Source organism: Monodelphis domestica, chromosome 1 (assembly GCF_027887165.1).
Source record: "Monodelphis domestica isolate mMonDom1 chromosome 1, mMonDom1.pri, whole genome shotgun sequence".
In the NCBI taxonomy this organism is placed as follows: domain Eukaryota; kingdom Metazoa; phylum Chordata; class Mammalia; order Didelphimorphia; family Didelphidae; genus Monodelphis; species Monodelphis domestica.
In genome coordinates this window covers 383,850,129-383,865,229 of record NC_077227.1, presented here as the reverse complement: position 1 = coordinate 383,865,229, position 15,101 = coordinate 383,850,129, and the positions used below count along the sequence as shown (strand labels likewise).

At 38.0% G+C, this 15,101-nt stretch overlaps 1 protein-coding gene across 3 annotated transcripts in view; it reads right to left on the bottom strand.

Annotated features, from left to right (window-relative positions):
* Nucleotides 1-14,070, bottom strand: part of JAKMIP2 (janus kinase and microtubule interacting protein 2) — a 225,893-nt gene extending 211,823 nt beyond the window's left edge. The window contains exon 1 of one of the 3 annotated variants that reach the window (XM_001380683.5): nucleotides 13,585-14,070. The gene's annotated coding sequence lies outside the window, so the exon portion shown is untranslated. The remainder of the gene's footprint in view (nucleotides 1-13,584) is intronic. The other 2 variants (XM_007474041.3, XM_056811596.1) reach the window with 2 other exon arrangements.
* Between the last annotated feature and the right edge of the window lie 1,031 nt (nucleotides 14,071-15,101).

Below are 15,101 nucleotides of genomic sequence, written 5' to 3'. Positions count from 1 at the left end.
CTGAAACTTGATGGAAGCCAAGAAAACTATGAGAGATAGAGGTTAAGAGAGAGAGTATCCTAGCAATGACAGGCAGTCACAGAAAAGAATCCGGAGAGGAAGTGTCATGTTTGAAGAACATCAAATAAGCAAATGCCACTGGATTACAGAATACATGAAGGGGAGTTGTTTTAGAAGACCAGAAAGGTGTGAAGGACTCTGAATGCCAAGGAAAGGATTCAATTCTAGATGTAATAGGGAGCCACTATAGTTTATTGAGAGGAAGGAGTGACATCATCAGACTTGAGCTTTAGGAAGATCCCACTGATAGTTTATTGTTTATATCCTGGAAAATTTTAAAGCTTTTTAAGAGTAGAAACTATTTCTCACTTTTATTATTGTAACCCTAATATCTAGCCTTTTACATAGTAGGATTTTTAAAAAATACATGTTGAATTGAATTAAATATTGTTGCCTATAGCAATTTCTAAGGAGATTGTGAAGATTAAATGTAACTCTTCTCTGATTGTGAAAATGAAAATAATTAACTCTCGCCTGATTGTGAAGATTAAATTGTAACCCCTGTCTGTTTTTAGATTTTAATCACTAAAAATGTAAACACCCTACTTAAAAGTTGTAGTATGGAGATCTGCCCATTTTTAGATCTAATCACCAAAAGTGTAAACATCCCCCTTAATCATCAAATGGGAGGTCTGTGACCCACATGTGCAATAGTGGGTGGCGAATCAAAATTAAACTGACTTCCCCATGGCAGTCCTAAAGCAGGACTGCGATTGGGAGGCATAGAATTAGGGGAAGGCACAAGGAAGTGACTCAAGAGAAAGTGTCTTTAAAAGGGAGTTACAGCTTCCTAAGTGCAGTTCTACTTGTAGTGGAGGCTGAAGAGAATCTGATGATTAGACCTGAGACCCTGTTCCTGGTGAGGCTGTTCTAAAATCCCTTTCCTTGAACTTACATGTGGTGAGTGAAAAGCTGACTCTTAACTGCTAGATTTTCTGAAAAAAAAAAACTAAAAAAAAAACTAACCTCAAGAGAGACTTACCTCTTAAGAGAGATTTCCCCAGGTCCTTGGCTTTGCCAAGGCCTAAGAACTAACTCTCCCTGCCTGGAGTAAATTACTTAGTGATTAAGCTAGATATCCTACCCCATCCTCTCTCTGATTTTCTTACTTCACTCTTTCTACATTTTGTAAATAAATTGTAAATAAATCTCTTTGGAATTAATACAAATTACTGGCGACTACACTCTTAAATAATCCAGCCTAACCCTTTTAAAATTAACCCCTTTTCCCCCTTAAAGATACCAAATTGTAAAGAAACTTGTTCTGATCTCTTCATCAATTTCTATTTTAGGAGCACAAACGCTTCCCAGTGCCCTGATCAGGCTTCATTCTGACAGTCACTTCCCAATTAAGTGTCCCTTCCTTCCTATACCCTCCCCAAGCCCTACAAGTCAAAAATGGTCATTATTTCTCTGGAATGGGCACCCCTTCCACCAATAATAGCTACTATTTATAAAGTTATTTAAGTTTTTCGCAAAGATCTTTGCATGTACAAAGTGTCCCAAAAGTCTTGGTGAAAGTTTAAGATTTAATAGTATATATAAAAGTTTATATCTGAAATATTTTATATGTTTATAAATAATGTTTAATGTAATTTTATATAATATTTTTAAAATACAAATATGTATTTTAAAATTTTCATATCCTAAATAAAAACTGTTAAATCTTAAATCTCCACCACTTTGGGGACATGCTGTGCTATATGTACTCTTATTATCTTCATTTTTTCTAGTGAAAAACTAAAACTTGGAGAACTTAAATAATTTGCTCAGGATAATTCATTTACTGAGTATTGGTGATAGGCTTCAAATTCAAGCCTTCCTGACTCTAAAGCCAGCATTCTATTCACTTTACCATCTAGTTGTCTCTGAATCCCATTCATGTCAATCACAGCCCATTAGCAATTTTCATAAGTTACTATGAATTAGAAAACTTTCATCTGATAGCCAATCATTTCATAATAAATTTTTTGGCACAAGCTAGATCAGTTCCCAGATGAAAGACATGTAGTCTTAGAAGTATAGGCTTCCCTCAAAGTTTTGCCACATCAAACTTGGCAAGCCCAGTCAAAGCTTTTGTCCCACTACAATTGCCTTAGAGAACCCAGGGTTCTCTACAGAGAATCATTAGTAGAGGACCTTGGTGGTGGATCTCATGGATTATTGGAATCAAAAGTTTCTAGTTTAGTGCAAAGAAGAAAGTATTCCCTGCTGAAGTTTTCATTTCTCTTAAAAACTAGAACTGATGATTCAGCATCATGGCTGGGCAGAATTCCATATCAACTAGAGGGGCAAACCATCTCTCTGATTGCTGAGAAGCTGTCTCCTGAAAAGCAAAATCACTTTGCAGTCTTCCTCATCAGCTATTCACCAAAAGCAAGCCATGCACTTTACTTAGATAGCCACTAAGAGCACTGATGGTGAATGCACACTAGTACTAAATGATCGCACAAAGTGAATTATGGAGTGATGGATTTTGCCTTGCCTCTGGTTGTGTTTATAGCAAAAAAAAAATCAATATTTGAGAGCAAGATAATGCTATTAAACACTTTTTAGTTCTTTAAATTTTTTTTAAACTATCCAGATATTCTCAAAAGTTGATGGTGTGGTGAAAAGAGCACTGGGTTGGGAGACAGAAGGCTTTGGTTCAATCATAGCTCTCCGAAATATTACTTGTGTGACTTAGGTCAAGACACTTTTATAACTCCATATATATATATATATATATATATATATATATATATCCAAGGTCTCCATCAGTTGGGGTGGGGATCAGAAAAAAAATGTATTTACTGGGGAAGTATATTTGACCAGGGGCATGTTTTAGGGAGAGTAAATTGCCCAATTGCAGTAATGTAGAAAATGCAAGAAATGCAGGAGATGACTGGATAAGTGAAATCACAGAGGTCCTAGAATCCTAACCTAAGCAATTTGCACAATCAGTAGACAATAAAAAGCCAGGAAAGGCACCAAGAAGATCATTTAAATTTGTTTTGTTTTCATTTTCAAAGTGAATTTTTGTCCTCAAGATTAAAAGAGAAATCAGTTGAATGAAACAAACATAAAGCTGGTGAACATAGTAACAAAAATCCAAAGGGCATATGACATTTTTTTTCTTTTCCTCTTTAGTTTGACAGGAGATCGATGCTTTTTGGAAATCTAGGCTATGAATGAGTTGAATGTCAAAAGTTCAGTAGAGTTGGAAGATCTAAGTTTGAATCCCAGCTCTGCCAGTTAGTAGTTGAATGGCCTTAGCCAAGTCCAAACTTTGTCTCAACTTAGTTTTCTCCTTTCTGAAATTAGGAAAATAATATAAGTTCAAATTGTACTAAGACTTTTAGGACATATTATCATTTTTCTTTCAAATGCATATGTTGGTCATGAAGAAAATAATATGTGAAGTATAAAACATTTTATAATGGAGCTGATATTACGTGGATTACAAAGCACTGTCTTCCCAACAGTAACTAGAGGAAGGAAATATCAGAATTACTCTCCCCATTTTACACAGAAGGAAGGTGAGGCTTAGGGAGTGATCTGTATCAAGCTACTTGGCTAGGAAGTGTCAGGGATAGGATTTCAACTCAGGATTCCAAGTCATTATTGTCATTAGTCTAACCAGAAGCTAAGTACTCATGGAAACCTGGGATACAAGGACAATAGGCCATTTCTCTTAAGTATGTACAAATACCCTTTGTTTCAGGCTACCTTTCTAAATCCTGTGACATCAACTAAATTGTTGAATTCTGGAGTAGGGGACAGAAACTTCCCATTCCTTACTCTTACCATGAAAGTAGTTCCCTAGAAAGCAGGACTCTTTCAGTCTAGCTCTGAGTCAGGGTTGGTATGTTCTACTGGTTCTTTACTTCAGTTCCAGAAATAGCATGAAAAGAAATGATTGCTTGTTTATGACTACTACATCTGACAAAGAGGATGTTGAAAGGCTTAGTGGATACTAAAATTTAGATCTAGAGAGGAGCTTAGTTAGAGTAGTGTCCCAAAAGTTTTCATGCAATTTTAAGCTATAATGGCTTAAATAGCATAAAATGGCATGAAGACTTTTGGGACATCTTGTTTAAATGATAAAATGTCAGAATTTAAAGAGACTTTAGAAGATAGAATATAGTATGTTGGAACTTGAAGGATTTTTTTTAATGTAACACAGGATATTAGGCCTAGAAAAGGTCTTAAAGATTATTCAATCTACAACACTGATTTTGTAGATGAGGAAACTGAGGCTCAGTGGGGGGTAAATGACAGTTTCTCCTAAGTCACAAGCCATGAAAATACAATGGCAGCTGAATTAGATATGGTTGAACTATTCCTTTGATCCTATTTGTCATGGCTCCTTGAGCTGGCCTGATGCCAGATGAAAGAGCATGGATTTTAGATTCAGGAGGGCTGGGTTCAAATCCTGAGCCTGCCACTTATTCCCTTTATAGTTTAGACCAAATCCCTCCACCTTTCTGGGTTTCTGTTTCCTGATTTGTAATAGAAAATCATTGAATCTAGGATCTTTGAGGTCCCTTACCACTCTAAATTCTATCAATCACATTCCCTCTTTATCCTTCAATTTCTTCATTTTTAAAATAAAACCAGTAATCTTTAAACTTCTTCTCCAAATGGGTTATTGGGAGGAAAAGTGCTTTGTAAGTGTTAAAGCTCTATAAAATGTGATTTACAAGGATAATTATTTGGGGTTTCTGTTGTTTGAAGGGTTAGAAAAGAATGGCAAACTCAAACAACCAAATCTTAGTCATTTCTGGATCTGCTGTGACTGTCATGAGCATCAATTTGAATTTTCAAAGAGTTTTCCTGTAATCTATGAAAATTCATTATGAAATTATGAATTAATGAAATTATAAGTGATGATGAAACAAATTTGGCTTAGGCCTAGAAAATATTTTGTTAGTCTGAGCATCAATGAAAGTATCAAGTCTGAAACATGATGCCTGACTATTATAATAAAAATGAAAGGGAACAATACAGTAAGTTGATGTTTAGCTATATCATTTTAATGCCTAAACTTGGTCATGGATAAGAAATGAGGAAACACACCACCCTCCTTTTGTTAAAGGGGGTAACTATGGGGGTGGAATGCTGCCTATACTGTCAGACTCAATTTTGCTTAACTGTTTTTCTTTGTTACAATAAAAGTCTCAGTGGGGATAAAGAGGAAAGAAAAAGGAAGAGATTAGTGACATATCTAGAAATGACTGTTATATAATACCAAAAGATATCAATGTTCAGTCTTCCCCCAAAAAAACAGAAAGAAAATATCAGTCTTAGTATTTAATACCTGCTTAAGCAAGACTACATAGTAGACATGGGAATATTCTCATAATGTACCTCTCCTTTGCCTCTGCCATTGAAACAACTCTATATGTCTCCATTTTACTTTTTGGACAACTGAAGTTTTTTTTAACATCAAGGGAGTAAGTATTGGATAGACAGTATGGTCCAAAGGGTAAAAGACTGGACTTGGAATCACAAAGAACTGGCTTTGAATTCCATATTTCATACTGATTAACTGTGTAGCCTTGGGCTGCACTCAGCCTTTTTCTGCCTCAGCTTCCTCATCTACTATTACTTGAGCACAGAGCCTAAAGTCAGAGTTCAAATTCCACTTCTATCACCTGTATGACCATGAGACACTTGGGCTTTAGTTTCCTCCTCTTTAAAATGAAGAAATTTGACTAGATATCCTTTAAGGTCCTTCCCCATGCTAAAGTAAAAAGGTGATTGAGTTAAACCCCTCTCTCCATTTTGCATATGGGAAAACCTATGAGATGCAAATGACTTGTCCAGGGTCACATGAGTAATAATTGGATTTGAACCCATTGATTTTGATTCCTAACCTATGGCTCCTTCCATTATGCCATGCAGCTTCATAATATTAGCAACATAAAAAGGAAAAGAAAAAGGTAATTAAGGAAGAGCTTTCCATTCATCTGTGCTGGCAGGTGTATAGACCTAGAAAACCCTGAGAATCAAACTACCATCTCACTGATTTGGGTGTGAATACCCATTCATTATAGGCCCTCAAACAAGCAGATTAATGGAATCCCCACTGTGAGATGCAATGGCAGGTCAGGGTAACAGGAGCTGGTATTTCCACTGGCAAAAAAAAATGAGTCCCAGCTGTCATAAATCAAGGAGGCCCTACCTGTAGATTATTAAGAATTTTAAAAGGAAAGGATGAAGCCCCTAGATGTAAATTTTAATTGTATCAGGATTGATAAAATATACTCAGTGATTCCAATTTTTATTGAATTAAAAAAATAGTTGCTCATTCAGTACAATTTTATTCCGGTTTGAGTATTGTGTGATCAGATGAACACATTAATTATAGACTAATTGTGCTGACAAACTTTTCCTATGTGTAGAATCATGTTTAGGGGCTTTGTTAGCCTTACAGAATATACAAATACATATCCAACTGCATTTCTGTCGAATATTGGTCTTTTAAAAAGGTTTCAATTCAAGTATGAAATTGGTGTAAATGAATGACATATATATATATATATACATATATATGAATTTGATATATACCAGTTATCTCAGTGTCTTGTTCCACAACTAGACTATAAGCCATTTGAGGGCAAGGGCAATATCATTGATACGTTTTAAGAAACAGACAAATATTAGGTGTTGATAAGAGCACTGGAGATGAGGTTACTATATATGGTCTGGCTGAAGAACTGGCAATGTTCAACCTAGGAAAAAAAGATGATTTAGGATGGGGTTAGGGAACATGATCTATTTTCAATCTTTTGAAGGACAGTCATGTGGAAGAGACATAAGATTTGTTCTATTGTCCTCAAAGGGCAGAATTAGGAATAATGTATGGAAAAGGCAAAAAAGGGTAATTTTAGGATTAATAGAGCTGACCAAAAATAGAATGGGATCCCTCAGGAAGTTGTGAATTTCCCATCAGTGGAGGTCATCAGGCAGAAGCTGGATGGGCTACTAGAGAAAACCATAGAGGGGATCTCTGTTCAAGTAGGGGCAAGGCTATATGCCCTTTGAGGTTCCCATTTGGAGATTCTATCATTTTAATACTGGCTAGGTCAGGGCAACTGGGTGAGAAGTAAATGACCTCCCTAATTAATCTGTAATCATAACCTAGCTCTTTCATATCAATCTTGATACAGAAAAGCTGATACTCTGTTCTCACTGAAGGCTCCTATTACAAATGAGACAATGAAGCATGCTGCTTGGGCCCAGGCTATAAAAGCAGACAGCACAATCTTTTTTTTTTTTTCAGAGTCCCTGAGAAATGGAGTAAATGCATCTGCATCTGACCTTTTTCCCTCTGGTGTCCCCAGTAAAGAGGGAGGAATAAAGCACAGAGTATAAATTGTCCTTAGAATATTCTGATTCTTTTGAAAGGAAGAAGAACAAGCAGGTCATGCTGGGTGGAAGCTCTGTAGCATGAAGTATTTTTTTTTACCCAATTCTTCCCAATCCCAATGAAGGTTTAACTTCAGTCAAAATATTTCATTTTAACTTTTCTGATGAGTCTGACGTTTCTAAGAAAGTAATTTGGATTTTAGAGTGATTAGTGAAAAAAAAGCTGGGTTAGTAAATGGCAAGACAAGAATCTGAATGTAGCCTTTGTGGAATCTGTCTGGATTCAGATAATCTTGCAGCTGGAAGAACCAAGGGTTGAGCTAATTCAGCATGAACATGAATGAGGACCCCTCTACAAAAATCTCTTACAAATGGTCATCCAGATTCTACTCAGTCAACCAGCAGTGACCTGGAACCCACTAAACTCTCAAGAGTGCTTAACCTTGATTATAACAGGGATCCTTTGGCAGTCTGGGAAAGTCAAAGGACTTCTCTCAAAATAATGTTTTTAGATGCATAAAGTAAAAAATTTGCAATTAGGATGTCAAAGTACACCAATTATATGGAAATATATTTGTCAAAAAAGTTTAAGTGTTCATGAACTCCATGGGTCCCTGTATTAATTATTGGGAATGTTAGTTTGTTCTCCCTCTCCTTATCTCAAAAAGGAATTGACCTTTTCTATGAATTTCTACCCATCATTCTTAGTTCTGCTCTCTGGAGCCAAGTAATACAAGTTTACCCAGGTGACCTTAAATGAATCACTTAACCCCTTTGGGCCTCAGTCTCCTGCACTGTAAAATGAGGGACTTGAACTAGGTGGCCTTCAAAAGCCCTTTCAGCTTTAAATCAAGGCCCCAATGAATCTTTTATTTCTTCCCCATAACACTCTTGCAGATTCTTGAAGATAGCTACAATGACCCACTCACTAAAGCTTTTTTTTTTTACATCTCCTTTTCCTCGTAACTAATGCTTAGTTTAGTATCTCCTTGTCACTTATCCTGGTCATCCTCTGCTGCACGTGCCCCAGTTTATCAATACCCTTCCCAAAATGCATCTCCACAAATTAATATAATTTTGGAATCCAGACTCTAGTTTTAGATTTTTAACAACTTTGTTTCATTTTCTCAAGATAACCACAAAGTAGGAGGGGACTGCCCACTATGTAGATTGTTCTGCTCAGAGTCAATTAGCTTCAAAATATTGCAGTGATGGAAGGAAGGCTCTTCAGGAGGTCAAATTGTTCAGTCTTCTGATTCCAGGCAGAATCTTATTTAAACCATTTGAGAGAAATGATTGTAAACTCTTCTCTTTAAAGAGTTCTGGATTCGGTGACCTGATTCCATTGCAGTGTTGAATCACCTTGTGATATATCTAAAAAAGACCCAATATAAAATTGCCCTGTATTTCTTTCAAAGGGCTGATTTTTAAATAGGCTAGTCTGTGGCTCAAAAGGCTATGCGTTCCTGAAGGGTCATCCATCCAGTGAATCCTTCTGCCTTAAAGGACTACAAACACACTGAAATCACTGGACTTTAATTGTAGAGAAGTGGAGGGAGGGGGTCTAAGTCCCAACTTTGAAGTGTCAGAAGGAAAAAAAAAAAGCTAACGCTTTCTTAGGTAACCTAGTCTGTCCCTTCATTAAATATAGCATTAGAAAAATGTTCCTTCTCTCTAACCTTCAATTCTCCTATTATATTCTTGTCCAATTTTCTCTTAAAGAAAGTTGGGGGAGCAGCTGAGTAGCTCAGTGGATTAAGAGCCAGTCCTAGAGACGGGAGGTCCTAGGTTCAAATCTGACCTCAGCCACTTCCTAGCTGTGTGACCCTGGGCAAGTCACTTGACCCCCATTGCCTAGCCCTTGCCACTCTTCTGCCTTAGAGCCAATGCACAGTATTGACTCCAAGACAGAAGGTAAGGGTTTAAAAAAAAAAAGAAAGTTGGAATCTGAGATGGAAGGAGCACATAATCACAGATCTAGAACCATAAGGGAGCATTAGAGATCATCCTGTCTGCCACCTTCATTTTATAACTGAGAAGACAGAGGCTAAGGAAGTTAAGTTGCTTGTCCAAAGTTCCACAGACAGAAGAGAACTTGAGGGCACTGATGACAGAAAGTCAAAATTGGTCAGAATCTAAGAAAGCCTGTACCCCAATCTTGTCATTTACACTCAAGAAAACTGAGAACTGAAAGTTGTATGACTTGTCCAAGATAGCAGAGGTAAAAATAACTTTATATATGTATACATACAATAAATGTACATATACATATTAATAGATGTGTTATTGAGCCCTTAAAATTTAAAACTGCTCTAAGACAGAAAGAGAGAGAAGAGGGAGAGAACGAGAACGACACAGAGACACAGACATAGAAAAATGGAAAGAGAGAAAAGCAGAGAAACAAAAAGAGACAGACATACAGAGAAAGAGATAGAGAAAGAGGCAGAAAGGCAGAGACACAGAGAGACAGAGACAGAGTGAGAAAGCAAGTAAGCATAATGAAGGTTTGTAATGAGCTTTCCTCACAACAATCTTGTGAAGTATGTACGATAAATGTTATTACCATCTTAAATATCATGAAATTGGAGCTCTTAGGATTTTCAAGGCATGCCTTCATGTGCTTGGTGCCTGAAGTAGGATTTGAACTCAGGCTTCCTGACTCCAAAATTAGAACTCTATCTAATATACCCCTTGGTCACCTCTCAGGTAGTATGTATTAGATCCAGTATTGAAACCAATATTCTCTAACTCCAAAGTCAGTTCTTTCTACTATAACGCACTTAAAGTCCTTCCCCCACCTCACTCCACCTTAGGACTTCCAGGACTTTCTATCCAACCTGCCACTGAACTGATTTTTATGTGTTTTCTCCCCTAATTATGAGTTTGAGCTCCTTCTGCACAGAAATTGGCTCATTTTTCTATTTGTATTCTAGCATGTGTGGTGCATAGTGCTTAATAAATGTTTATTCATCCATTCAATTATTCTGCTATCAAGTTCAACCTCTACTTGAACAAGAATCTCTTTAGATGACCTTCAAATTCATGTTGATTCTAAGGTTCTAGGTTGTTCTTGATAAAAAATAATGTTAGTTCTCTTAACTTTCCCTAAGAATTCTGAATTTCCAACTCACTAATCAGTCCTACTGTTCTCCAAAACCTCTCTAAATTCTCAATAATTTTACATAGTTACAAAACTAAAAATTGGATCCAGGACCAAGGTCAGGGTCACTGTTTGAACAGTGAAATATCATCCACACTAACAGTCAGCCAGTGGGTATTTAGTTATCTGTCTTTTCTCAATAGATAAAATATGCCTTTTAAAATGAAGACCCCAAGAAAAATCGATGCACAGGAAATAAAAGTCAAGGAACTATTAGAGAAATTTCTGACAAATTTGATAAACTCACATACTCTTTCCTACTCTTCCCTATCCCATCCCACCCCCCACCCCTTTTGTAATTATGTACAAGGCTATACCAAATACTTGGTAACTACTCTCAGATATTAGATCTGTTGGCAGTGAAATTACTAAAGGGTTTATACCCAAATTAGACACTCTAATGTGACCTGGGCACCAAAGCTCCCTTTTTCTTCACTTTGTCCACTATGTACACAGCATAGGGCAATATAATAATATTAACATTTATTCTTGTGATCCTTTGTGGCCTTTTCCTCAAAATAGTCCTTTGGGGCAGCTAGTACAATTCTTGTCAGTCCCACATTAAAGATGAAGAAAATGAAGATCAAGGAGATAACATGATTTACCAAGTCACATAGCTAAGGAGGGATTTTGAATTAGAAGGGACCAGAGAAATTACATTGTTTAGTTTCCACTTTATAGAAGGGCATCTAGCTGATGCACTGGATAGAGTGCAGGGTCTGGAGTCAAAGACTTTTATAAATGTTATTGTTATTATGTTATTTTTAATCATTATATTGAAGAACATAAAAAATTCAAGATCAAAACCCTAGTACCCCAAATCCAAGTCCAATGCTCTAAATTTTACTAGACAACATTGTCCCTACAAGACTTCATAAGGGTAATAAACTTACCCTATAGAAGACATAAAGTCAGACATATATATATATATATATATATATATGTATGTATATAACCAGTTCATCCCCCTAAGTCTCCAAATATCTTATCTCTAAATAGTCCCAGCCAAGACATCATCTAAGGAAAACAGCAAATGGACACAATCCAAATAGACTGATTGTTTAAATGAGGATTGTGATATATAAAACAAGATATAAAGTTTTTTAAACAACAAAGAATAATTTTTTAGAGCATTCAGGATTGTCGGCACTCTCTACTACACTATTAGTATGGAGCTGGCTAGAGATACGTAGCACTTAGAAATGAGGATTACATTTAACATATGATGCTACCTAAAAGGGTTTTCTAGCTTTCATTCAGTGAGTTCCATTATCCTAAGCAATAATGTAGGCCTGTGCTGTACCAATCCCTGTCTTCCTTAGTCTCTTGAGCTACCTTAAACCCTTGATAGTAATAAAAGGCCAGGCAGAACCCAGCATGCATTTAAAAACTACAATAGCTTGCCACATCACACATTTGTTGGCAAGGTTTCCTTCAGTCTCCTGCTTAGTTTCTTTGTATAAATAAGCTAATTGGGAAATGGATAGGTTACTGTAGACACCTGGATACAAAAAAAAATAGCTCCAATGAAGACAGTGCATACACACACACACACACACACACACACACACACACACACACAGAGTACCTAATCTGAACTGATTGTAAAATGGTGCCTGAAACTGAAGGAATGAACAGGGCATGGCGGGATTGGACAAAATAAATTCATTACACCATACAGTACAGTGAGGTTGCCCAGAGGGGGACAGTCTGGCACACAAGGCAAGACCCAGTACAAGATTTTAGGCTAAGTGCTTTGGCCAGCACATTCGTTTTGGAGAAAAACTCAATGTGAAAACACCACATGAGCTGCCCATCCCTGTGATTCCAGTGTTCCAGAATCCGTCCCCCAACCAAAACATGGAAAGTGGCAAGCTGTGAATTGGAATTTAGTCCCCAAGATATAGATCAAATGATAGGCATCTGTCCTAATTGGTCACAATGAAACAGGGGAGCAATAATAAGAATAAATCATACAGGATGCACAAAATTAGAGGCCCATTTAAAAAAATTATCTCCCAACCCCCAGCATGGGTTTTTATTTATTACCAATAAAAATGATTATGTAGCACTTTGTGGAAAGAAATGCAATGTAAATGATAGGCAATAAAGCTCACATTTGTATGTATTACATGGAAAGAAACTAGTCCCACAGTATCCCTGATTGACACACTATACACATGCAAATGCATATCTAGAAATATGTTTTTACACATAAATGTTCATTGCCATGCACACAATGTGTACACTGCAGGAAAGAAAGGAGATCCTGGCCAAACTGGCTTACCCTTTTCCCAACCACTATGGGGGAAAGTCATTTAAGGGAAGAGATGTAATTCAGTGATCTGGGGGTTCAATCTTCCTAGCACATACAAACAATAAGGCACCCACCACCACCACCTGCGTTGGGCTGCACTCAGGACATTCAATGTTATTTTGAGAGGGCTCAGCCATAGAGATAACAGAGTTTGAAGCAATCCCTACTCAGAACACAATTCTTCAGGTTCATTTGCTTAATCCCACACCCCATTTCTAGAGCAAATGTTAGGCAAAAGGGTCCTGGTCCGTTAAACTATTTTACTAGGCTTGCTAAGATAAAATTGGCACACATTTCTGAACTGAAAGGTTTCTTCCTCCTCCTTTCATTCTCCTTGCTTCCTTTCCCTATCTTCCTTCTCTGTCTCAGGCTCCCTCTGTCTCCATCTCAGTCTCTCCTCTGTATCTCTGTCTCTACCTCCCTATTTCTCTTTATCCCTCCCCCCTCCTCCTTATCTTCCTCTCTCAGTTCCACCTTCCTCTCTCCCCGTCCCCCCCTCCTTCCCTTCTTTTCTCCTCTCTTCCCCCCCCCCCACCTCTGTCTCCCTGGCTCACCCTCTTGCCAGCCTCAGGGAGAGCAGTCATTGTATTGTTCCAGCCTAGGCTACAAAAAGGATTGACATGCCTGAATTGCACTATTGATGGGAAAGCCAACCAAGCACAAATATATACCAGCTCCAGCAGCCGCCACTTACCCAGCGCAGATCTGGAGAAGCTGCTTCAGGGGGGGAGAGGTACCAGCCGAATCCATCTTCCCTGGGACTGAGGAGGAGGAGGACGCTTCAGAGTCCAACATCAGCAGCAGCGGATGCTCGAAGGAGACCCTCCTCTCCCCACCTCACTTTCCCCAGGCAGTGATGCTGAGAAGCGGAACCACCCTTCCAGCCCGAGGAATAGCAGCAGTGGCAACCATCAGGGGCCCTGGCCTCCTCCCTCTTGGAGGAGGATGGGATGAGCTCAGAGAGAGAGCGCCTGGAACTTGCAGCGGGCACCGCGCCTGCCTCTTCCGGACTCCTCCTCTCCATCCCTCCCCCTCCCCTCCTGCCAGCTCCACCCCTGCTGCGGAAAGGAAGAGGCAGCAGTGGCAGCAGCTGGTTGTCATGACAACGGCCACAAGAAGGGAGCAGGGAAGATGAGCCAAGGAGAGAGGCTGGGGGCAAATTGAGCTGGAGATCAATCCAGGCTGCCCTCTGGGAGGCCCCCAGGACATCTGATCTAGCTCCTGAAAGGGTGGCCAGTTAAAATGAAGAGTCAGAGGAATTGGATTGGAATCTCAGTTCTGCCACTTACTAGCCGTGTGACCTAAGGCAAATTTTTTTTTATCATCTCTGGGCCTCAGTTTACATATCAGGAAAATGGGGATCATATACATATGGTCCCCATTTTCCTAATGTATACATATATATATGTATATATATATATACATATATATATGTATGTATGACATTTCTGAAATTCTTTACCCACACTCTCACTTGATCCTCAAAAACAACACTATGAGATAGGCAGGGCAGATACTACTTTGTTCATTCTATAAGTGAGACTCAGAAGGGAAATAGGTAATTCAAGGTCACACAGTAATAGAGCCCTATTTTCTCCAAACTAATATTAGCTACCTTGCAAGGACTATTCTGCAAGTAAACATGCTAGAATCATGGGATCTTGGTTCTAGATGGACCTCAAAGTGAGGACTTATAGCTGCATATGTTGTTCACAGCAAAGAAAACTAAAATGCCAGAACTGTGATTTTGTGTTTTGGGGGGTGGGGGGATCTCATTTTATTTTAGTGTGTTTTTTTAAATTATTTTCTACAAATTACATGTATACTATAATTTCCACATGTTTGCCTAAATTATATGATCAAACTTATCTTCCTCCCTCCCTCCCTTCTCTTACCCTTTCCCATGCTTACAGGTGACTGGATTTGGGGTTGTACATGTAATATCATACAAAGCTTTCCATGTTGTTCATTTTTGTGAGTAATCTGTAAAACCCAAACTCCAAAACATAAATCCAAATAAATAACTGAAAAATCATATGCTTTCATCTGTATTCTGATTCAAACAGTTTTTTCTCTGGAGGTGGATAGGTATTCTTTGTCACAAGTCCATCAGAATTGTCCTGGATCATTGTACTGATGATAATAGTTGATCGTTATAATGTTTTCCTGGTTCTGCTTATTTTACTCTACATCAGTCCATGTCTATCTTTC